At 41.9% G+C, this 23873-nt stretch overlaps 1 protein-coding gene across 4 annotated transcripts in view; it reads right to left on the reverse strand.

Annotated features, from left to right (window-relative positions):
• The window catches only part of LOC149775596 (uncharacterized), a 36350-nt gene extending 12876 nt beyond the window's left edge, over window positions 1–23474 (reverse strand). For 2 of the 4 annotated variants that reach the window (XR_016416450.1, XR_016416446.1), the window contains exon 1: window positions 1436–2394. The gene's annotated coding sequence lies outside the window, so the exon portion shown is untranslated. Of the gene's footprint in view, window positions 1–280; window positions 390–1435; window positions 2395–22634 lie in introns of those variants that run through there. The other 2 variants (XR_016416447.1, XR_016416448.1) reach the window with 2 other exon arrangements.
• Window positions 23475–23873: the final 399 nt, after the last annotated feature.

The raw sequence follows: 23873 nt of genomic DNA on the forward strand, positions 1-23873 counted from the left end.
CTCTAATTTAAAAAGATACCAACCTACCTACTAACCTACCTAGACCAACAAGTATTCTCAGTCTTTCTTTTTTGACATTACTGGTAGCTACCAGTAATGTCAGAAAATAAAAGTGGATACCTACTTGTTAGTCTACCTACCTACCTATACTAATTTCAAAACCAGTACATTAGGAAACATAGATTTTTAAAGAATTGTTTTTGGGCCTCATCTGTAATGCTGTATCCAAATAGTAATAAATATACTTAAATATATCAGTACAAAATTAAAATTAAGGAACTTTCCACATCTTTGCTATCTGACCATCAGTTTTCATATTGGACAGTATCTTTCTTGTTTCAAAAGTCTTGAGATCTTAGCCAACTCTTGTGAGAAAATGAGTGTTGTAACTAAATCACTGTTGTAAGACAGCTGTTGTTGAGAAAATGACTGCTGCATGTGTGCCATAAGAAAGATGGCTGTTTTGTGAAGAAACCAAATGTTAGAAAATGACTGTGTTGTGAGAAAAATGGTAAAGAGATCCAAAAAATGACAAACCTAAAAAAAATAATATACAAGCTATAATGCCAATTCAGTATTCACAGGATAGTGGATGAGTTAGCTGAATCAACGTGTTTCTAAGTGCTTACATCTAATATTTTACAACTTTATACTTGATGTAATAATAAACTGTGTGATGATCAAACAGTACTACATAAATATTAATGTAAGACAGGAAGTCATTTAATAATAACAATAATAATAATAATCATAATAATAATGCTTTATTTATAAAGGGTGACTCATTAGTCAGGGACTATTCCCCCTTGAGGCCCTCTAATACAGTGGGATATGATACAAGTAGTATTGTAATATGTAAGTTATATGATATAAATATTAGGGTTTATATATCTTGTATACTATTAGATGAAAACTGGCTCGGTTTATGTTTGACAGTTTGCCTTTGATAATTTCAAAGTCTTGGACTACCTGCAACAAAAGATACTACAAAACTGAAGTAACGGAGGTTTTTGGCATGTTTTGCTCACTTTATCATAATTAAGTACTTTTGCATTCATCCACCTTTTAAATTTCATGAGTGGGTAGATCAAAACAGGCCAAGTGAAGATAGTCCCAGGGCACCTCACCCCACCTTGTCAATGTGATGAGTGGTCATATGAAAACAGACCAATGGAAGATACCCTACCCCACCCCACCTTGTCAATGTCATGAGTGGATAGATCAAACCAGACCAATGAAATATACCAGACCCCACCCCCATCCTAATGTCAATGTCACTAGTGGACTGATCAAATTAGACCAATGGAAGATATCCCTACCACACACTGTCAATGTCGCTAGTGGACTAATAAAAATAGACCAACTGAAGATACCCCCAGTCCACTTTCCTAGGAGTAGAAAGATAATAAAATGACAAGTCTGTGATGTGTTATACCTTTCCTAGCACCTCTTCTTTTGTGAAAATCTTTTTAGATGCCTATTCTGGTTGTTATTTTTGATTTTATAGCCCTTTCCTCTCAATGACTGAAACAAATCATGATGATAAATGATATTATATTGAATAGCAAGTGCGTGTGTGTGTGTGTGTGTGTGTATTGGGTTAATGGCAGATCATAAATTTTTCCTAATTTTACAAACAGTAAAATGCACTACGCCAGAAACTGAAGTAATGAAAGTAGAAAATTATATATTTTCCATTATAATGTATAGGAGAATTGATTAAATAGTTACATATACCTAGACAAATTTCTAAAGATTGATTGCATAGGTCTTTTTTGTTTTAGATTGGATAGTAAGAGAAAAGTAAAAATAGTCAACATTGTATTTTACAATTTGAAAAGTTGCTGCAATCATTACGCATGTTCATTATGCATCATTGACATGACAAAAATGGATACTACATAGATTTATAACATTGAGGAGGTACAAAATTAGATGGTGGTGGTGAAATAATGGATGCTCTATGTGGAGTTCCAGTAAATTATAAATAGCAGCAGCCAAGTTTAGGAAGAATATATGACAGAAATACTAGATAAATGAAAATATTTCTATGGGTATTATGTTGTTTACGAAGAAGGAAGATGCACGTCTGTAGCGATTTTGTTTGTACGAAATTTGCATTAACTTATTGTCCTCAAGCAACGTGTTGTGAAAAGCTAAACTGATTTTGGGCAGGTACATCTTGACATTGTATGTTTCCTAATTAGCTTGTGAAAGAAGGCCCAAGGGTAGATACAGCGGCGCATATAGAATTATTTTGAGAAGCCTTGATGGGGAAGTGGGTGTGATGTGATGTGATTTTGATGTTTAACGTAGCTTTAACAATTTTTCAGTCATATCGTTACGATGTCTGCAATGTGGCAGTTTATAGTGATGTCTAGCACTGGGGCATCATGTCGCAGACATGTAGCATGATGTCCCCACCCAGTGACATTATTCTGACACCAGGCCGACCAATCCTAACACTAACCTCTTAATGCTGAGCGCCAAGCGAGGCAGCTGTTAGTACCATTTTTGTAAGTCTTTGGTTTGACTCGGCCAGGGATCGAACCCACGACCTCCCGCATCCGAGGCGGACGCTCTAACCATCAGGCCACCGGAGCGGTGCGAAGGGGAAGTGGGACAAGCACGGGTGAAAATGCAGGGGGAAGTTCCTCCCCCAATGTTCGGGCACCCATGGGTGGGTAGTGAGCGTGTGCATGCAATGGATATAAAAAAAGATGAAGAAACTTGCTTAAAATTGTAGTGAAAGCGATTGTTAGTAACGATATGGTGGTGTGGAAAGAAAGTTGCCACGTACGACGACTGCTCGGTATACGTGTGTGAAAATGAGGCAGGAGGCCGACGTAGGTGATTCATTTGATTGAGGAAGGAAAAGTTCGGAAAAGTGTAAGGAACGGTTTTGGGCAAATGGTCATAGAGGGTTTCGGATATAGATGGAGGAGGGTGAAGTGGAGAGGGGAAGGGTGAAAAAAAAGGAAAGTGAGAGGGGAACAAATTATGAATTAGTTTTGGCGATGGTCGCCCAGGTAAGGTCGATTGGAATGTTTGAGGGCAATTGTAGTCTCGGTATTATTCGCGAAATATACCGGAAAGTGACGGGAAGTACGCAGAAAGACAGTGCAGTGGCCCGATAATATGATAAGTATATGAAGTTATTTTATAATATAATCGAACAGAAACAAAATATTCTATTCCGTTAGAGTGAAATGGATCTTTTGGGATATAATATGGACATGAGAAGGTATGATTTTGTAAGTTTTAACGCAATTACCATAAGAACATCATGACTTTTTAAAATGTACAGCAATGATGTACTACTCTCAGAGGCGTTGCCCCAGCCCTCTCCTCGTTTAATCACATTTTTGAATATTACCCTTGTTTACTTATTATAATGTAACGTTGTAAGCCTCATTTTGGCGCCCCGTACCTTGGCGCCCGGGGACATATATACCTCCCTGCCCCCCCCCCCTACGCCTCTGCTCTCTCTCTCTCTCTCTCTCTCTCCAGTTACTTCAAAAATACAGTGCGCCCACAGCATTATGGGGAGGGAGCAGACGTTAAGTCGTAAGCTGTTATGTTAGGGGATAAGGGGGGGGGGGGCAGAGTGCTGCCCCTTCCCCTTTTCCTGTATGTGCGGGCACCCATGCCCACATATATTTTCTTCTTTCTGCACTATTGTTTTTTTTTTCTTCTTCAAATTATAACATTAGAAATTGATACTAAAACTCCACTTAATTTATTGTTTAAATATGTGACTTTACCAATTTAAAGCTGTCAGTGAGATGGTACATCGACCATCATAAGCTACCCATGTATTTTTCCTTTAAACACATTCCAGAAAACCCATGCCATAGAGCAATTATGCTTGATACAGGTGTTGGACTGCAGTGGGATTGCTTTTGCTTTTATTTCTTTGTTTCGTGCATTTGTGTCAAAATTCATAAACTTGCTTCATCTCTAGAAATGAAAATACTGAATGAAGGGAATAGTCTAAGCAAATGTCCCCGAGACAGATTAGACTTTTAGTTTACCAATTTGAAGCTTATTGTGTCAGCTAACTAACACACCTGGCTCACGCGAGTAGTAAATGGGGGCACCCTAGCGTCAAGGGGAATTAGCATTACAAGACCCCTTGGGCAACTCTAGCGACAATGGAAAATTAACATGGAGAAAAATCGTGGGTCAGATTAGCGTCAAGGGAAATTAACATGGAGAAAAATCGTGGGTCACTCTAGCGACAAGGGGAATTTAACATGGAACTATAGTGTGGGTCTGTCTAGCGACAAGGGGAAATTAACATGGGAATAGAGTTTGGGTTTGTCTAGGGACAAGGGGAATTGAATATGGGATTTTTTTTTAAAATTTAAATTTAAATTTAAATTTAAAAAAAGGGGTAGGCAATGGAAAGGCTATCTCTTTTCGAGAAATATGGCTGGCCCTGAAAAGGGCCTTTGGGTTTTCTTCTTCTTCTGCTTCTAATTTCTTCTTTTTCTCCACCAAGTTCTTATTTTATCTCCAACACTCTTTCTCTTCTTCTCTTTCTTTTTCTCCTGCTCTTCTTTCTTCTTCTCTTCCTCCTCTTCTTTCTTCCTCTTCTCATTTTCTTCTTCTTTTTCAATCTTTTCGTTCCATTTGCTTATTCTTATTCTTTCCTCTTCATCCTCCTTCTCCTCCTTTATCTCTTTCATGACACCACTAATCTTGTCCTTTACCTTTTTTAAGTTATTAATTTCCATCTTTACACGATGGGGACTATAGGAATAATGGTCTTCAACCAGTCTTATTAACATCTGCTCCATCATTCCTAAGTTGTCTAAAACGTCTTGTAATGTTTGTATTTTGTCCATTTGGTTAGAAGCCATCTTCTTTTTTTTATTCTTTGCAGAATGGTTTGAACGACGAATACTATGGGTTCTTATACTTAAAGCGCGTACGTGAAGGAAAACATCCCCCTAAAACGTAAAATTGATCTTACCTAGATCATGACCAAACAACGCGCGAACGTGAAGGAAAACATCCCCCTACTTTTTCATTTCATATAATAAAACCCAAACTATACTTTCTCATTTCATATAATAAAAACCCAAACTATACTCTCCACATACGCTAAGAAACAATAAACAAAATCCATAATCTACTATCCACACAATCTTACGTGAGCGCTTACAAAACCCAAACTATACTCTTCACATACGCTAAGAACAATAAACAAATCCATAATCTACTATTCACACAATCGTACGTGAGCGGGTACAAACACAAACCCAAACACACAAACACAAACACACAAACACAAACACACAAACACATACGCTAAGAACAGTAAACTAATCCATAATCTACTATCCACACAATCGTACGTGAGCGCTTACAGAACCCTAACTATACTCTTCACCTACGCTAAGAAACAATAAAGAAACCCATAATCTACTATTCCCACAAACATACCTGAGCTCTTACAAGCACCAACACACAAACACATACCCTCACACTATCTTAAAAAAGAGTTAGTGTTTATAATCACACTACTCTACCTACACACATTGGCAAATCGATCGTTATTTCTTTTCTAGAGTATTGGGTAGCCCTGAAAAGGGCTGTTTTTTTTTTTTTTTGGAACTTCATGGACACCTGGTTAATGGTGGCACCTTCCAGGCCTAGCGCCACATACACATCTTGTCCCCCAGTTACTTTTTACCTTTTTGGGGGAGAGAACAGAGGCAGGATATGTCGCTTCAGAATCCCAATTTTCGCTCTCTGGGATTCTGAAATTTCTTCTTCTTCTCTCCTTTTCCTCCTCCTCCTCTTCTTTGTATCTTCTCTCCTCCTCTTTGTATCTTCTTACCTCTTCTTCTTTATATCTTCTCTCCTCCTCTTCTTTGTTTCTTCTTTCCTCCTCCTCTCTTATCCTTCCCTCCTCCACAATGGCTTCCGCGGCCAGTTCATTTAATATGCGCCTGGCATATTCCAGATGCACATGAAGTTCCAACAGTTTCTCCAGTCTCGTGTTCATTTTTGGTGTTGATCAATCAACAAGGGTAGCTGGACTGCCGAACGAGTTTCAATTTATAGTGAAAGCGCGGACGTGAACGAAAACATCCCCTAAAAACATAAAATTGATCTTACCTAGATCATGACCATAAAACAACGCGCCGACCTAAAAGAAACACTCACTCACTTTTTATGCTACCCATCATTATTTTAAAATTTTTTTATAAATCACTTCAATAGACTATCCACATACGCAAAGCAATCCAATCTAACCCCAAATTTACACCTCAAACACCAAATAAAAAAAAGACATCATTTTAATCTACTATCCATACCAACTTACTTAACCACTTACAAACACAAACACACAAACACATACCCTCACATTTTTTTAAAAAAGAGTTAGTGTTTATTTTCACACTACTCTACCTACACACATTGGCAAATCGATTGTTATTTCTTTTCTAGAGTATTGGGTAGCCCTGAAAAGGGCTGTTTTTTTTTTGTTTGCTATGGCATTCTTTTTTAGTTTCTAAGAATGCGATGTCCTCTGAGGATAGACTTTCTGGCGATAGGTCTGCTTCTTCGGAAAGAGAAGAAGAACTCTTTGGTGTCGATACGACAATCGACAAAGCCTCTGTCAGCTTCAGGCTGCTGCTGCTGCTCTTGTTGTTGTTGTTGCTGCTGTCTCTGAAGTCTGTACTTCTCTGTCCATTCTTCTTTTTCCATGTTCATTTCTTCTCTGAAGAGCTCTTCTATCAGGTCTTCAGTGATTTTTAACATTCTCACATTCTCTATTTCTTCTGGCTTCGGTATCAGACTGTGTCTGACCCTATGCAAATTCACGTAGGCTTCGTTGAGTTTAGCTAGTTTGGAGCACATCTTTTTAGGAGGATGAGTCGACAATGGATGGTTAGACTGGAAACAACCCGGTTCTTAAAGTCAAAGCGCGGACGTGAAGGAAAACATCCCCCACACGGTTTTTGAGTCGCAACGTTTAGTGAGTGTCATGAGAGGGATAGTAAGAAATGAAAGAGCATCAATCCAACATTGTTATAGCTAAACAAAAGACAAAGGCATTTTTTTCAAAACACAACATTTTTTATTCAAAAATCACTTAACACTAAACAACAACTCTAACATTTTTAACAATAATCCAACAATATAACATCAAACAATTTTTTCAAAACACAACATTTTTTATTCAAAAATCACTTAACACTAAACAACAACTCTAACATTTTTTAACAACAATGCAACACGAAAAGTTTCTCCACTAGGTAAAGAAGGATAACAGTCTTCCATGGTTTCTAGTAATCTAGGATGACTTCTCTCAAACTGTTGATTTCTATGGTATTATCGAATTCTGCATACAGGATGACGTTCACCGTTTCATCAGGGTCTCGGTCTTTAAACTGAATTTCCACACGAATCTGGCCGGATTTTATAGGGTGGAAATGTCCCTCGTCGCTGCCTTGGTCTGGAGTGAAATCGAAAGCCCACAAAGCGTAGCCTCCTGCATAATCCTCGTACGTAATACCGTGACTGGTATTGGTTCCTAACTGTCCGGTGGCTTCGTACAGGGACAAGTACGATCTCAAGTAATTCTTCTTGGTAAAGTCAGGTTCGAAAGGTCGGGTACACAAGGTCTTGCCATCGCGACTGACTTCGATTTTGGACACGCCAAAGTGTTGAAAGTAGAAAGGATTTTTTTCGGCAGCTCCGTTGAAGGCTGTATTCTCGACGATACCAACGATCAAACGTTTGGGTAACTGTCCTTGGAACAGATGATCTTCGATCATGGATCGCTGTCCCTTGGGAATGGTGAAGGTTTTCACTTCCACGCGTCGTATGGGATACTTGGCAGTCGTTCTGCTCAACGTCTGACTGATGTCGTTTCCCACTTTAGGTAACACTTCCACACGGCGTACGTAGAGTCTGGCTTCTAGGATTTTGGTTTTGTAACCGTCACTATCAGCCATCAAATGGAAAGCGGCACTGCTACGATTCAGTCCCAGGCAGACATCCACCCCGTTCAGCAAATACTTTTCTTGCAACCACATGTCCAAATGCAAACGGTCCATCAGTTCTAAACTTGTGTCGGCTCCCGTGATTCTCTTTCTTCGTTCTACAAATCCATCATTGTTGTCTTTCTTTTCATCAGTTTCCAATATTTCAAACTTGGTAGGTTCGTCAGCTTCCCATACCACACAGGCATTGAGATGAGTGTTCTTGGTATCTATTCCGTACGTCAAGAGATTTCCAGGTAGGCACGATAAGGGTAAGTATCCATGCTGCTACTGACCAGTACAAATACAAGTCCACTCCACTGAACAAGGAATGCATGAAATTGTTGACGGGAGCTACTGCTTCATCGTCTATAGCACCTCCAGTCTTATCTAGAATTTTGACTTTCAGGTACAAGTAACTGCTATTCAGATCGATGTAATCTTCGGGCTGTCCTTTGATTTCAAACTCGATGGGAGCGGAATCGGTCAGTGAGGAGACGGGGTGAAATTCCACCCACTGGGATTCTTGCATCGTCATCATGGTGGGGGGCATGGCAAACAGATCCAGTTCCGTCTTGGAAAAAGCGCAAGATTCTCGGTGCATCATTTTTTTGTCTCTTTTCTCAATAATCGAAAACGTCTAAGTCTCGAACGGTTCTTCTTTTCTTGGCCTTTCTAGCTTGAAGTCTGGTGAAAGGGTGTTTTCTTCGTCGTCTCTTTCTGCCTTGTCCTTGCTGAATGCCTGACTCGGTAGCGTGCAGGGCATTTATAGGTGTTTCTCGGTGACCCAAAATGTCTTTGCCCGTTTGCAGCAAGACATTTTTGCCTGCCCTCATGAAGGCTTCTTTAGGGTTTTGTTTGTCGATGATGACATTTTGGAGAAATTCTTTGCCTTGCGTCAGTGCCGCATCTTTCAAGGCGTGCAATCCGCGTGTCACCATCGGTTTCAACACCGGGGCCACCGAACGAAAGGCCGATTTTAACATATCTCGTAAACCGTGTCCTCGCTGTCGAGCAACCCCTCGGTACACTGGATACATGACTTACGAATCGTGAGAAAACCGTTTTCGAAAATGGAGTTTCACCGTGACTTTTCCTTTGGTGAATGGAATATTTTGTCCCAAATCTCCTTTTATAGTAATGTTGACCGTGTCCAAATACGACTTACTGACAGGCAAATAGTGAGGATGTACAAATTCGCGGTGGACGTGGTAAGTGTTTCCACCTTCCTCGTCAGTGTTCGTGGTAGAATCCACTTTGAAAGGAATGACACGCAGTAACGGTACGGAGGTGTGTCCCACCACGTTATACTCCACCACATCGGAGTACACAAACATCAAATTCAGTCCTTGGTTCAGTTCTACCGGGGCACGAAATAACTTGCTAAAAGACTCGTTGTCGTAAACGATGGGTAATTCGCTTTTCTTCATCATGCTGATTCTCAGGTTCATGTCTCCGCCCAATACAATTCAGGACAAAATAAAATGGACAGGATTTTACTCCGTTCAAATTTCATCAAGAAGCGACGAGCTGTTTTGTGGTACTCCATGGTGACACTTTTGTTAACATGCTCCAAAGCTTTCAGAAACACGGCATTAAACCTGGAGGCTATGGTGCTGACCAAATGTTGACCACTAAAATAATAGCCTGGGGAAATGAACAAGTGATAGGTGGTGTACTTTTGTGTACGGGTTTTCTTGTCATATTTGACATTGCTATCCATCCACTGTTGCAATTGTTCGTCATGAACTTCCACATCAAAAAAATTTTGATTGGGAAGGACATTGAGGACTTGGGTCGGGTGAATCATTTCTACTAAAGCCACTTCCCAATGGGCTTCGTGATCTAAGGGGATGGCTTGAGGTAATTTGGACGTGTAACAGCACAACGTGTTCTTGGGAAACACCTCCATGGAACTGTCACTGGGTAAGGTTAAGTAAAATTGGTTTTGGTGACTCATAATTCCAGAGTTCTGTGGCTGTCCGAGGGGTTAGTGGACGTCAGAGGCGTGTCTCCGCCCAAAATGGGGTTCTGGTTGTGGTTGGAGTGGTGACTGGCACTGGCACTGGACACAAGGTTCCCGTGGTTCCCGTTCGAGGTGAATTTCAGGGAGGAATTAGGAAGCAGGTAACCGATGCAACTGCTCAATAAAATGGTCCACAATTGTTTGTCTCCTTGTTGCAAACTCAAATTGGCGATGGCTGCCCCGATGACACAATACACCACGAAGATTTGGCAGAAAAGGACGATTTGCGTTTTAGGCACACGTTCTCCACACCACACCCACAAGGGTTGTTTTTTGTAAATCTTGCACAGAAGAACTGGGTGAAGGAGGAGTGGTCGACGTAGCTGCGTCTGTGTGAAAGGGCATGATGGTCACTTCTTTTTATAGTCGATGACTTGCGAAGCGTCGATCCAAGAATCAAAACTGGGCGGATATCCTTTCCAACATACTTTGACTTCTTTGACACGTCGTTTGACCACTTTACGGGTTCTGCGTTCGAGAATGCTTTCGATGTCGTACACGTCGTCTTCTTTTTTGGTGACACGTTGTAACTCGGGCAAATAAAACGTTCCTTTGAGCACTTCTCCGTTCATGTCTTCCAATTTATAGACGGCAGGATGACGGCCATGCACTCGTCCAGTGACGCGAAACAATTCGGTCGTCCAGTTAGGTAAGTAACCTTTGTCGAAAGTGCGTTTGGTTTTGCCAATGCGCACCCAATCTCCTACGGCCAACTCTCCACTTTTCTTGGGGACAGCCCTCGTCGGGGACGTACCAAACAGGCGCTCAAACACCAACACTTCGTTGTCGGGAGTCACGTCTTGCGGGCCACATCCGATGCTTCGATGGTAAGATTGGTTGTACGCTTGCACCAGGTGCGGTAAGATGTCGATGTACTTCAGAGTGTGGTGATGCGTAAAATATTTCCACATGCGTTCTTTCAAAGTGCGTTGAAAACGTTCCACGATGCTGGCTTTGGTTTCGGGATTCTCGGTGGTAAAAAAATGAATGTCACGTTTCTTTAATTCTTTTTGGAAAGCTTGGTTCAGAAATTCGGTGCCTTTGTCCGTTTGCCATCGAAGAGGGTGACGACCGCTTTGTTTCAACACCCGTTGCAGGGCTCGCACTAACTCGCTGCTCGATTTGGAAGTCAAGGGCACGACCCAGGCAAATTTGGAAAAGACGTCGATGACACAAAACAAATATTTGTAGCCGCGATTGTAGCTGGCCAAATGAGAGACATCGGCTAAATCGGCTTGCCATTGATGATCGATGCCTTCCACTCGGGTGCGACTTCTGGCAAACTTGCGTCGAATGGGTTTGTGTAAAGTGTAGGTAGCTTGTTCTTGTAACCATCGTTGCACTTGAGGTAAACGGAGACTTTTCAGTCGAGTTTTGGCAGCACGATACAATTTTTGAACTCCTGCATAACCTGCAGGATGGGAGGGATCGTAGTAAATGCTGGCTAAGACTTTTTCCATTTTTTGTGTTGGTTGGTGTGTTAATAAGTCACCCACTCTTGGAGGATGCTACTCTTTTTCTCTTGGGGTATTTTCTTGGATTGCAATGCTTTGCGTGTGCGGCCAGCAATAGGTGTCGAAGAGGAGAAGGATGTCTGAGCGGGGGATATCGGTTCTTGTTTCACTTCTGTCTTCACTTTTGTCTTCACTTTCTTTTTCTCTTGTGAGGAAGAAGGGGTGGCCATCATCTTTTTAATCCCCAATTCTGGAGGTAGGTGGTGTTGTTAACTTGCGTACTTTTTCTGGTGGTGTTTGAAACCCTTCCTCTTCTTCTCCTTTTTCTGTCTTGGTCACGGGTACTGGTGGTACTGGTACTGGTACTGGTGATGGTGCTGGACTTTTCATCAAGGTCTTAAAATCTTTCAGAGTGGGTAGAGCTGTTTCGTCTAAAACTTTCTGGTGAAAGAGTTGCAGTCGTTGCAAGAGTTGACCGTACTTTTGCGATTTTTCTGTTTCGGACAAATCTTGGCGATCCATCAAGGACTGCAATTCGTGTTGTAACTGGGACATCTCGCTCAAATGGGGATTGGGAGGTAAATGCGGGGTGTGTTGTTCTTGCCACCGATGGTATTCCATCCATCGTTTGTAAGGCACTAAAGCTAGTTTTCGTCCTTCCATGGGGTTGTCAGGGGTCGATTCTGAGATCTTGGAACTTCCGAGGCCTTTTTATCTTGCTCCCACCAGTCCTCCCAACATGGTTCCCAAGACTCCTTTCAGTATGGGGCCTAACAAGAGAGGTAAAATACCTCCACGTTGCACTAACATCTTCTTTTTTTGACGAATGGGAATTTTCTTTTGAACCATTTGGCGAAGAACGTGACGATGTTTGCCTAAGCATTGTTTCTGGTGTTTGGACAAAGGGATCGTGCCTTTCAAAACGTTCAAACAACATTCGCACACGGTATCGATGACCTCTTTGGAGGCTGTTTGAATGAGTTTTTTTCGTAGGGGTGGAGAAGCTTTGGACAGGACAGATAACATGTCCCCATGTTTGGCTAAACGTGGTGGCAGTCCTTTTCTTTTCTTTCCTTGGGGTTTTCTGGAGGGTGACATCTTTGAGTCTTCAGGAGCACCAAAAAACACTGATACCCGACTTGGTCACAGGCCTTTTTTATACTGGAACGCGTCGCCACTGATTGTATTTACGTCGTATTAGTTTGAGGACAGGCATGACACGTCGTGCAGGGGTACGTAACGGACTAAATCGAGCCAGTTCTTGCTTGGACAAATCCAGTAAACTTTGTAACATGCCCGATCTTTCTTGAACTTTGATTTTGGGAGAAGGTACTTTGTGAGCAGCAGCCACTGCCACTAAATTGGAAGGTCCTGCCACTGGGGAAGTTCTTTTGGGGGTCATCAACGGAGAAGTTCTTGGTGTGATCAACGTCTCCAAGTACTCTTCAGTTCTGGGTGTCATTAACGGAGAAGTTGACAAACGTGAAGCTGCCGGAGACGCAGTCACCGCCGTGGCAGGTCGTGGTTTGCGAGTGTAAGGTTGCGTCCTGGCTGAAGTGCCTCTCTTGCGACTAGTTTTCTGTGGACTTTTCTTTTTCTGGGGGCTTCTTTTCTTTTTCCGGGGTGGTGGTGGTGTCTGGTCAGAGGAGGGTCCTGCCACTGGAGAAGTTCTCCTTGGGGACCTGGTCTTTTTCTTCTTGGGGCTTCGTTGGACTTTTGTCTTGGGTATAACTTTGGGGGCATTAGGATCCCATCTTAAGAGTGAGCGAATGATGACCCCTCCTAGAGTACCGCTCCCTCCAGGTTTCAAAATGATTTGTTTTTTGGTTTGAGTGTCGATGCGGGGATCGGCCAGTTGGACCAAAGCGACTTTGTTTCGATCAAAAAAGCGTTTGGTTTGATGAGGAATCTGAATGATTCCTTGGAGTAATTGACGTGCCGTCACCGTGAACCATCGTAAGACTTCTTTGAGACTAGCTTCTAAGACACGAGCTCGTGTTTGTGGATTTTTTTCTCGACTGATGCCATACAAGGCACGAATCAATTTGACGGGAAGATGCGACTGAAGGGACGTCATGTTCACACTGTGTGAGACAGACGAAAAAGGGTCTGAGGTTTTTATAGATTTTTTTATGAGGAGTGAAATGAAGTCGAGGACGGAGACGTGTACAGGACAGGCCCTCCGTCTTGGCACCAGTGGTGAAACAAGTGGGTACGAAATCGCAAATCCTCAGGAGTCGTAGGTTTCAAATCGACGAGTAAATAGGCGTGTGGCGTTTGAGTGGCATCGTCGTACGCCTGAGTCAGCCAAGGCGTTCCTAACTGTTTGGCTAAGACTTGCACTTGCGATTTATCTCGAGGGCTTTTAAACAAGACCACGTAATGCGCATTGAGACTGATGGTGCGATGGGCTTTACTTTGTTGAAACAAATTTTGGGTGATGTAAACGACACTGGCATTACGGTGATGCCCTTTGCGCGTGAACCACAGTTTAATTTCTTCTTCGTCTTCTCCTAACATGTCGTCGAAAATGACCAAATGGGTTTGACGGGAGTCAGAGACGATGCCGTCGTCTTCTTTAGGAATGCCTTCCACAAACACGATGGAATCTCCTTGACTTTCTCGCAAGAGGCTGTACGCCGATTGCCACTCTTTGTAACACCACACGATCCGTTGAGGGGGTCGATCGATCAAATGATGTTTATGTTCGATCAAACGTTTGACGAATTCAGTTTTGCCAGAACCGCTAGGTCCAGCAATGAGCATGTTAAAGGGATGGCGAAGATACAAAGCCTCCCAACTGGCACGATCTAAGTGTTCGTCGATGACTTTGACAGTAGAGGAAGAGGGAGCAGAGACAGTAGAGGTAGCCATGGTGTGAGGAATGTCACTTGTGACACGAAAAAACAAACAAGACAAGAGTTTATATACTTTTTCAGAACACGTTTATTGAATGTTTTTTTCAAACATGAATACGAAAGACAAAAATACATAAAAGCCAAAGGCTTAAGTACAAGAATAAAAGGCACATGAACGTGGAATAAAAAACAAGCGTCTGTACAACAACCACATGTTTTGGGTAAAGTTCTAACCAGTTCTATAGTAGGGGGTAAGGTCACACAAGTGTCCTCCCGAAAGGGTCTTTCAGGCCTGTCCACGACAGTCCTGTCCTGGGTGACGGGTTCTTCTGGCACCGTCACTAACACAGGTTGAAAAGTAACTTTTTTCCTTGAATAACTCTCGTGCATACTGGGCGACCTCTTGTGTCCAAGCCTCAGAACCCTGGTCTCGGCGATGTCCAACATTTGACTCCTAACCAATCTGGTTTCTTCTTCGTCAACGACATGGTAAGTTACTTCAATGAACAATGAACTATTGGTCTTGGACGTTGTCCCTTTTTATATGCTGACCAATATCGATGTGACCGTACGGCAACGTAAAGTGATTGGGAAGTCTCACTCGCTTCTGGTACACGATTTGATAGATTTTTTCCAGGGGCCGACTGACGATGTGGTGAGTGGGTAAACGTACAATCTTGTTCGGTTGATAAGTGGTCACTTTAAAGTTTCCATCCTCTCCCGATTGCAAGGCTTCTTTCAATACCCCAAAGTTGACCACTCGACTGGTACGATGATTCAGAGTCAGTCCTTTCACTTTGCACGTCGTGTGCACTTCTCCTTGTTTGTCCCGGTATTCGTAGCCGTAATTTTTGGGACCACCATTGACGAAACTTAGAATCTTGTCGTCGGGATGCTCGTCTGTCCAGGCTCCTAAACGGTCTCCTTCGATGTCAGGGTGCTGTTGAATCGGGTGATGGATGTAAATGCAACTGTCCGTGTCAAAGTACAGGACGCGTTCTTCTAACAGTTCTAAAGCTTCGTACAATTTTAAGCGAGCATGAGCTGTCACGTAGGCCGCAATGATGACATTTCCAAAAGGGTCGTCTTGTACAAAGTCCAGATCTTCTTCGTAATTGACCAAGATCAAATCCTTTCGAACGACGTCCACGTGTTTCATGTATTTGGTTTTGTCGTGAATCATCTGGAAGTAGCGGGAAGGTTCTGTCAAATATTCCGTCTTGGGTAAACACGGTCGTCGTGCCATTTTACCCCACAAGCAATTTAACATCACTTTGGCAAACGATCGCCTGCCTTCGTTTTTTTCGATGTGGTCTAAAGAGATTCCTTCTTGTGCGTAGTATTTCTCTTTGAATTGTATTTGGTCTTCGGGAGTGTGACACCAGGAAGGATAGCCGCTGGCTTCTTGTTTCAGTTTCAAAAAGGCATCCACGTAGTCGGCGAAAATGCCTTTCTGAGTAGGGTCACCCTTGTGGTACTGTTGTGTCTTGGGAAAGTGGCAAATTTCGTACACTTCTAACAGTTGGTATCCCATGTCCAGAGCTTTGAACAATTCCACGCTGACCCAGGTTCCCGTCAAGGCCCGTTCTTCCTGGCTGTGATGGCAAGGTTGGTCCTGGTTGCACGTTTCGGCACAAGTACGGCACAAGGGAAACATCAGTTTGCCTTGACAATGGTGAGGTAAGACGGGATGGTATAGGTTCGTGGGAGGCAAAACTTTACACTTGATCAAGCCTTCGTATTGTCGAATGTTTTTCAGGTCGATGTGTTCCGTCAGCAATTGCGGGTGCCCTACGGGAAAGCGACAATATTTGCACACGTAGGGATACAGCGAACACACGTCCAAGTATTTGATTTCTTCTCCTTTCTCTTCGTCGGCTTGGTACAGCAAACAGGTGGCATTGGTCCTTCCTCCGTACAAACTATCCCTCGGGTTCAACGGGTCCATGAACTGGTAACTTTCCACGAGGCGTTTAAACTCGGGATCGGTTTTCATACGGTGATCGTACTCGTGTTCCCACATTTCCACCACTTGGTATCCTTGCTGTTCTAACTTTAGGCGCCGCTGACAAGTGTCCTGGTACAAGTCTTCCATGGTTCGTTGTAAAAACTGATTTTTAGTGCTACGGTCAGGGTAACAGACGGGACATCCGTGAAATAAGCAGCCGTTAAACTCGTACACGATCTTGGGGTTTTCTAAGTCCCAGCCATCGACCGAATACGTTCCGATGGTCTTTTCGCCTCCTCCGTTGCGGGCATGCTGAATCCATTTGTCTTCCTTGTCGCACAAGTAATGTAACCAACGTAGGGCTTTGACCGAGTATTGACGCTTGACATAGTGGGTCGTTTGAGGACTGATGACAGCCACGGTGTTTTCAGGCATGAATCGTTGGCGGTACACTAAGGAACACGCTTTGGCAATGGTGCAAGCTTCTTTCAAAGGATCGACCCCTCCGTGTTCCATGAACAGTTCTCGAAATTTTCCACAGCAACGTCGTAAAATGTCCACGTCGGAACGACAATACTTTAACATTTCTTCCTGAAAGTCGAAGGGGTCAGAGGCATGAGCCTGGTACCAAGCGTAGAAAGCTTCTCGTTGTTCGGTACGCATGTTGTCAGGGTCGTAATAGTGAGCCTCAGGCAAATGGGGTAGAACGGCGTGTTGATTGGCTTCCGTATTGAAAAGGTGTGGAAAGTACCCTTTAGCCATTTCTGTCATTCCAAACGTTTTAGGCATTCGACTCAAAGGCATGGCCAAGTAACTCATCGAATCTTTAAACTGTACTTGTTCCACTTGCATGAAAATGATTTTGGCTCCGTTCAAAGTGACTTTAGGACGTTCGGTGCCTTGTTCCGTATAGTATCTGAGAAGAAACTGTCCATCGTATCCGGAGAAATTGTGAGCCATCACCGTGGCATGACGATGACAATCTCCGTAACGTTCGATGTCCTCTTTGCTCCATGTCTTGTCCATGGGGTCTAAGACCCATTGGGGAAAATCGGCTAACGTGTTTGGTCCTCGAAAGATTTTTTCACGTCCTCCAGGAATCTTGCTGCAGTGAGGGCAATGACTGAAGATAGGTTCTTGAATGCACTTCTCGCACGCTCGATGAGCCACGCAGAAATTAGGAATGTGAATGCCGGTCTCTTGCATGCATTCGAAATCGAAAAAGATGAAATTGCCTTTCTTCTTGTGACCGTCCTCTTCCTCTGGTGGGGGTTGGTATTTTTGCACGTAACATTCGTGTTCCAAGTCCACGATGTGGTGACAAATGTGACATTTTTTCTTTCCTCGACATACGTGTGCCTTGGTACTATTGGTACGTATGCCTTGTCTACACGTAGGGCACAATCTCAGGAGTTGACAAGCACATTTCATCTGTGAACCTTGTGTTTTCAAATGTTGCTGGTAACAGGTAGGGCTGACAAACGTGCGCAGACAAGTTGAACAAGGCACTGGTTCTTCGCTCAGACAGGGTGGAGAGGCCAAACATCCTGGGCATTTCCATCCACAAGACTTGTGTTGCTCTCGATTGTTATAACCATAATCACATTTCTCACAATAATAACTATTTCCAAGGAATCCAGTGATACTGGTAATGGTATCGAAATGTTCATCGTGATAATAGACATGAATGTATTTTCCGTCCTTAAAATCTTGGCCTCGAAACAACAGAGTTCCACGCATTTCTTGAGGGTGCACTTTCAAGGTGTAGCGTGGAGCTAGGGCATCTTGCAATTTTTGCATCTCAGGAATGCCACAGGGTGTGTCTTTGGACAGTCCGACTTGTTGTAACAGGAGTTCTGCTTCATTTCGTTGTTTGGCTCGATCGGATTGTTGAATAGTTTTCCAGGTTCTTTTCCATTCTACCGTGTCGTTCTTGTTGGCATAGGTTCGTCCCACCACGATGGCACGGGCTAAACACATCTGGTCTTGAGGGTTGTGAATTCGGACGAGACTTGTTTTGGTGTTGCGAAGGTTGTCCACCAATAACATCTTTTTGCGTCCTGTCCCTTGAGGAAGAGAGACGTGGGCCATTTTCAGTGTGGCTTTACCATCGGTGATGTCAAACTGGTCATTAGATTGTTGTACGTGTTGAATCTTGTCCATGATTTTGGAAGGGGTTAGTTCTGCGGGTCTGCTAAACTCGATCCAAACAGGGGATTTCAAACCGTCGTGATCTATGGATAGTGTCAAGCGATCGTCTTCTTTGGGTTGACATTGTCGCTTGAGTGCGGTGAGCAAAGAATCCCACATCTCGGTGATAAACCCTTCTGCTTTCTCCAAGGGTACGTCGGCCTTGAAATCTTTAAACTTCACCGTGTAGGTGTAAGCCGTGGTTCTAAATTTTCTAGAGGAGCGCTTTTCCGTCTCTCGAATGGAATAGTACTTTTCAGGGTTGACTAAGGGTGGTGAACTTGGTTTAGAGGGTTCGGATTCTGGTTCACTCATGTCCTCTTCAAAATCACTGGCATGAATTTGTGCCAAGATTTCAGCCCTGGTACGAGGCGATAGATCACGTTTCTGCCTCTTACTTTCTTCTTCTTCTTTCTTCTCGAATGAATAGGATCGTTTCATCTTGAGTGCAAAACGTCAAATGACTCAAGTTCAAACACCATAGACTAATTTATAGTCATGGCAAACCAGCGTATATAAAAAGGGTGTGTGTCTTGTCCTTTCACTATTCATTTCACTCTCAAACCGAGGAGAACAATGGAAGAGACTAGCCAAATCGAACGTTTCGTCAGAGCTTTGCGAGGGGTCATTAGAAAATTCTCTTCAGACCAGCCGACAGACTACTCTCCTTCCTTTCGAGATAAGAGTCAGGATACTTGCTATATCTGTCAGAAGAAAGGGCATTGGTCTTCAGAGTGTCCAGACCGTCAAAAAAGAAAAAAAAACAGGGGCTAAAAAAGACAAAAGTCAAGATACCTGTTATTATTGTAAAGAAAAAGGACATTGGTCTCCAGATTGCCCAAAAAAGAAACAAGAGGAGTCAGAAGAAAAGAAGGATTCTTCAGAAGAAGAGAGGGATTCTTCGGAATAAGAGAGGGATTCTTCGAAAGAAGAGAGGGATTCTTCAGAGGAAGAAAGAAGACAATTCTATTTAAAAGAAGCAAAGAAACAGGAGAAGAAAAGAAGAAGGGAAGAAAATGAGGAAAAAACGGTGAAGAAATTCAAAAAACAGAGAGACTAAACAAGGAGAAAGAAGAAGTCAATGAACTTTTAATTAAAGTGTTGTGCTGTGAATTGGATTGTAAAAAATGGATAAAAGAATACATGAATGATATAAGGTAAGTGTCTTTGAGTTTTGATTTTAAAATAAGAAGCTACACTCACGCACTCATACACAGACACGTACTATAAGGGTAAAATGGGTGGGGTTTATTTTTGAGTTATTGGCAAATTGAAATTGTATTTCTTTTCGAGAAATGTGGGTGGCCCTGAAAAGGGCCTTTTTATTTTGGTGTAGGGGTGAGTTTAACCAATCAACTTTAACTGCCTTAAGCCTTTGCCACGGCCAAGGCCTACTTCTGATGATTGGGTTGAAATCACTAAGGGTGGTACGACAGGCTTAGTCACAGGGTTGGCGTGTTTAGCTCGGGAAGGTCGTATTCTCTTCGGTCGTGATAAAGAAGTCTGATACATTTGTTTCAGACTTCTTAACTCCGCTAAAATGTCCAACAGTACCGTAGCCGTTTGATTTTCACCCTCTTGTTTCTTTGCTGCTACTTCTTCTTGCTGTTGCTGCTGTTGTTTTTTTCTTACCTCTTCTTGTTGCTGTTGCTGTTGCTGTAGGAGAAAAGCTTGTTCCGCTTCCTTTTGTCGTTGCATAAATTTCTCCAATTCTTCTTTCTGTCTCTGTCTAAAATTCTCCACTTGCGGTAATGAAGAAGGTAACGAAGGTTCCGGAACAAATTCTTGCGAGTTAAGAAAATCCACAAAATCCCAATGTACCTCTTCTGAAAGTAAGTCCGGGTTCCCTTGGGCAGTCTCCCCTGCTGGTGCACCCCAATGGATCGTTTTCTGAGTTTCCGTCATGTTGAATCACTGTCGCATAGATTGACTGCACACAAGCGCTAACGAATCTATATAGACCACGTGACGTCACAGACTGCTCTCTTCGGATTGGATGCGAGCTGACTGAATTTTGTAACGCGTGTTCGGATTGGTGAATGAATTCAATCCGTTTCAATCCTTCCTGTACCTATAAATAAGCGCAGTTCACTGCATTGATTCACCTATTCTCGTCGCTTCAAGATGTGGACCACAGTTGAGTCATCCACCCTTGTGTCTTCCATGATGTTTAGGACGGACATGCTCATGTATGTCAGGTCCAAGTGGACTGTTGTTGATAGGACAGATACTAGTCAATGGATGAGGAGAGTTTACATAGAAAGACAAGGGTGTCTCAAGAGTGTACTTGTGTATGGACCGGAAGTTAGAAGGAGTTTAAGAAGAAGAAGAAGAAGATGTGACAGATGCCATCTATGTTAATATTAATATTAACATAAACCCAAAGACCCTTTTCAGGGCCAGCCATATTTCTCGAAAAGAGATAGCCTTTCCATTGCCTACCCCTTTTTTTAAATTTAAATTTAAATTTAAATTTAAAAAAAAATCCCATATTCAATTCCCCTTGTCCCTAGACAAACCCAAACTCTATTCCCATGTTAATTTCCCCTTGTCGCTAGACAGACCCACACTATAGTTCCATGTTAAATTCCCCTTGTCGCTAGAGTGACCCACGATTTTTCTCCATGTTAATTTCCCTTGACGCTAATCTGACCCACGATTTTTCTCCATGTTAATTTTCCATTGTCGCTAGAGTTGCCCGAGGGGTCTTGTAATGCTAATTCCCCTTGACGCTAGGTTGCCCCCATTTACTACTCATGCGACTTCCTTATTTAAAAACAAAACGCAATAACTTTAAGGGGACAAAAAAAAAAAAAAAAAAAAAAATCACACAGAGTGCCAAAATTACCTCAGATTACTCCTATAACCTCTTCTGATGCCGGACCCTGTCTGGGAAGATTATACCCTTCAGCTGTGCCAATGTGAGCTGTGTTTAGATTCTATTTTCGCTTTCAAAAAAAAGGAAATTTTACAGGTGAATCTTATATATAAACACCCACAGTTCTTTGTGTCCCGGCTGACAAGCAAGAGGTTTCGAGTTCGATACTCGTAGCATCCACATTTTTTAAAAATATATTTGCTGAAACTTTGTTATTTTTATGTTATTTTTTTTTTATAAATTCGCGCATTCCAAGTTTAAAAAAAAAATTCTTGGAGTTTTTAATTTTCTTTTTTTGTTGAAACTTTCTTCTGTGACTTCCGGCTGCCAAACAAGAGCTCGCGAGTTAGAAACTCGCGGCATCCCATATGTCAAAATTTTCTTTTACTTTTTTGAATTCTTTTGGGCAACTTTCTTTTATACTCGCTAATCCCGAATTTGTTTTATACATTTTTATGCTGAAACTTTCTTTATTTTTATTTCTATGTCCCATCCCATCTGCCAAACAATAGGTCCCGAGTTCGAAACTCGAGGCATCCCAATTTATTTATTTTTTTTATTTTTACTTTTTTTAATTTTATGTTGACACTTTTTTTTAACTCACCCAACCCAATTTTTTAATTGTTTAAAATTGGTTTTATAATGTTTATGTTGAAACTTTCCTTCATGAAAAATCAATACCAACATACCTCTTCGGTTCAGAATGACATAGTTTCACAAGGTCACACATATAATTGAGAGAGAGAGAGAGAGAGAGCACACCCTTATTTTAATGTTTGGACAGTTGCTGTCAGAAAGGCTTGTATACACGTATACTATACATATGTATAATAACGAAACGGGAGAACACTTCTCTGCCTACTATACCCCTTTGTAATACTGTCCTCTATTGGTCGACTGAGAATCCTGTAATGACTGCCCCTACAGATAATCCGATTTTCAGTCCCCAAATAAGGGGACAGTGTTCCATTCTGTGCGTTGTAACTGCATATTAGGCAGGCGCCTTCAGGGTGTCATAGTTACTCGCATGCCTGAGCTAAACATGGGTTCCAAGATTAGTACGCTACGCGAACTGTAGCCTAAAATACTGGCGTTAATTCTTAGATACGTCGTGCGGTAGAGAAATATCCTTCCTTGTTATCTAATAAAAGTCTATTAGATTTGTACAAGTAAATTTGATTACATGTTGTACAACCACTTCGTACAAACCTTTCAAACTAGAATCCTTAAGAAAGTAGACTATAATAACCATATCCATTGATCAACGTTATACGTACTGACAATTATGTTATAATCCAATTCATGTTTTAGTCTGAATCTATACTTCCAGCAATCCCCTCATGTACAAAACACACTTAGAATGACGTTCGGGTCTCAGATCTTTTCAAATACAATGCTAGAACACATTTGGTTGAATCTTTCTTTTTTTTTTTTTTTTTACAAATGTTAAAAGATATCAAGAAATCGAAACTTCGACTATTCACACAATGGATACTCCTGCCAGTGCGCTGTACAAGACCAGACGCACACAATACTCCCAGTTGGAAGATCCTCGGCATTTTCAGTCAAATTGAGCAAGAACATTCGTAGCCAATATATGGTGGCGCTCACCAGATAATATGTACTTTTGAAAGAGTGACGTATGTAAGGTGAAGTAGTTTGCATTTAAAACATGCACAGCGGAGAGAATGTTTGCATACCTCTATGCTACATTAATGTAATGTGGATGATATTTCTTTTGGATATTTTACTTTTGGAAATTTTACATGATTTAAGCACACTGCTAACTAAAATGACTGCTCCCTTGTGTTAAAAAAATCAGTCTGAATTAGTCTAAAGTACACTATACATAGCAGCTATTAAAATAGGGAAAATGAATTTTGTCAGACTAGACAATACCAGCTTCTGAAAGTGCAATGAATGAATTACCAAATATATAAAATGTAAAAAAAGTTATAGGCTCTTTTTTATACAATTTACCTCTGAAATTCAGGAAGTGAAAATGACCAAGTAGAGATGCACTTTTTTGAAAGATGCACATTTGAAGTAAGGCCAAGCTGTATACTCTATAACCCATAGTACACCCATTAATCATACACCAACTTAAAGGGAATTAAAGGTTCTTTACATTATACCTAAGATATACAAGGTCTTTTTTAAATAGCAAGTATAACCAGTGAGGAAAGCCGGGGACATTCTTTTTCTTTAAAATCCTAACCCTTATGCAAAATGCGAAACTGTATAGCGTCACCTATATATTCTGATCAACTTTCGCTACGTGGAATAATACGTGGCGCCGAATGGAGACAAAGTCACAATCGAATTATTTCGGTCTTAGATGTCGTTCCATATCGGGTGCACTCCGCCAGAGGCGAATCACCAAACACATACAACTCATGTGCATTCCTACAACAACTTCCGATGTTATTTCACAAAATTACGGAAATGACCGAGCAATGTTATGATCGATATTACTCCTACAGTAATGGAACATCCTAGGCACATTCCGTCAAATC

Source organism: Sinohyriopsis cumingii, chromosome 19 (assembly GCF_028554795.1).
Source record: "Sinohyriopsis cumingii isolate HCF-2022 chromosome 19, ASM2855479v2, whole genome shotgun sequence".
Classification (NCBI taxonomy): Eukaryota; Metazoa; Mollusca; class Bivalvia; order Unionida; family Unionidae; genus Sinohyriopsis; species Sinohyriopsis cumingii.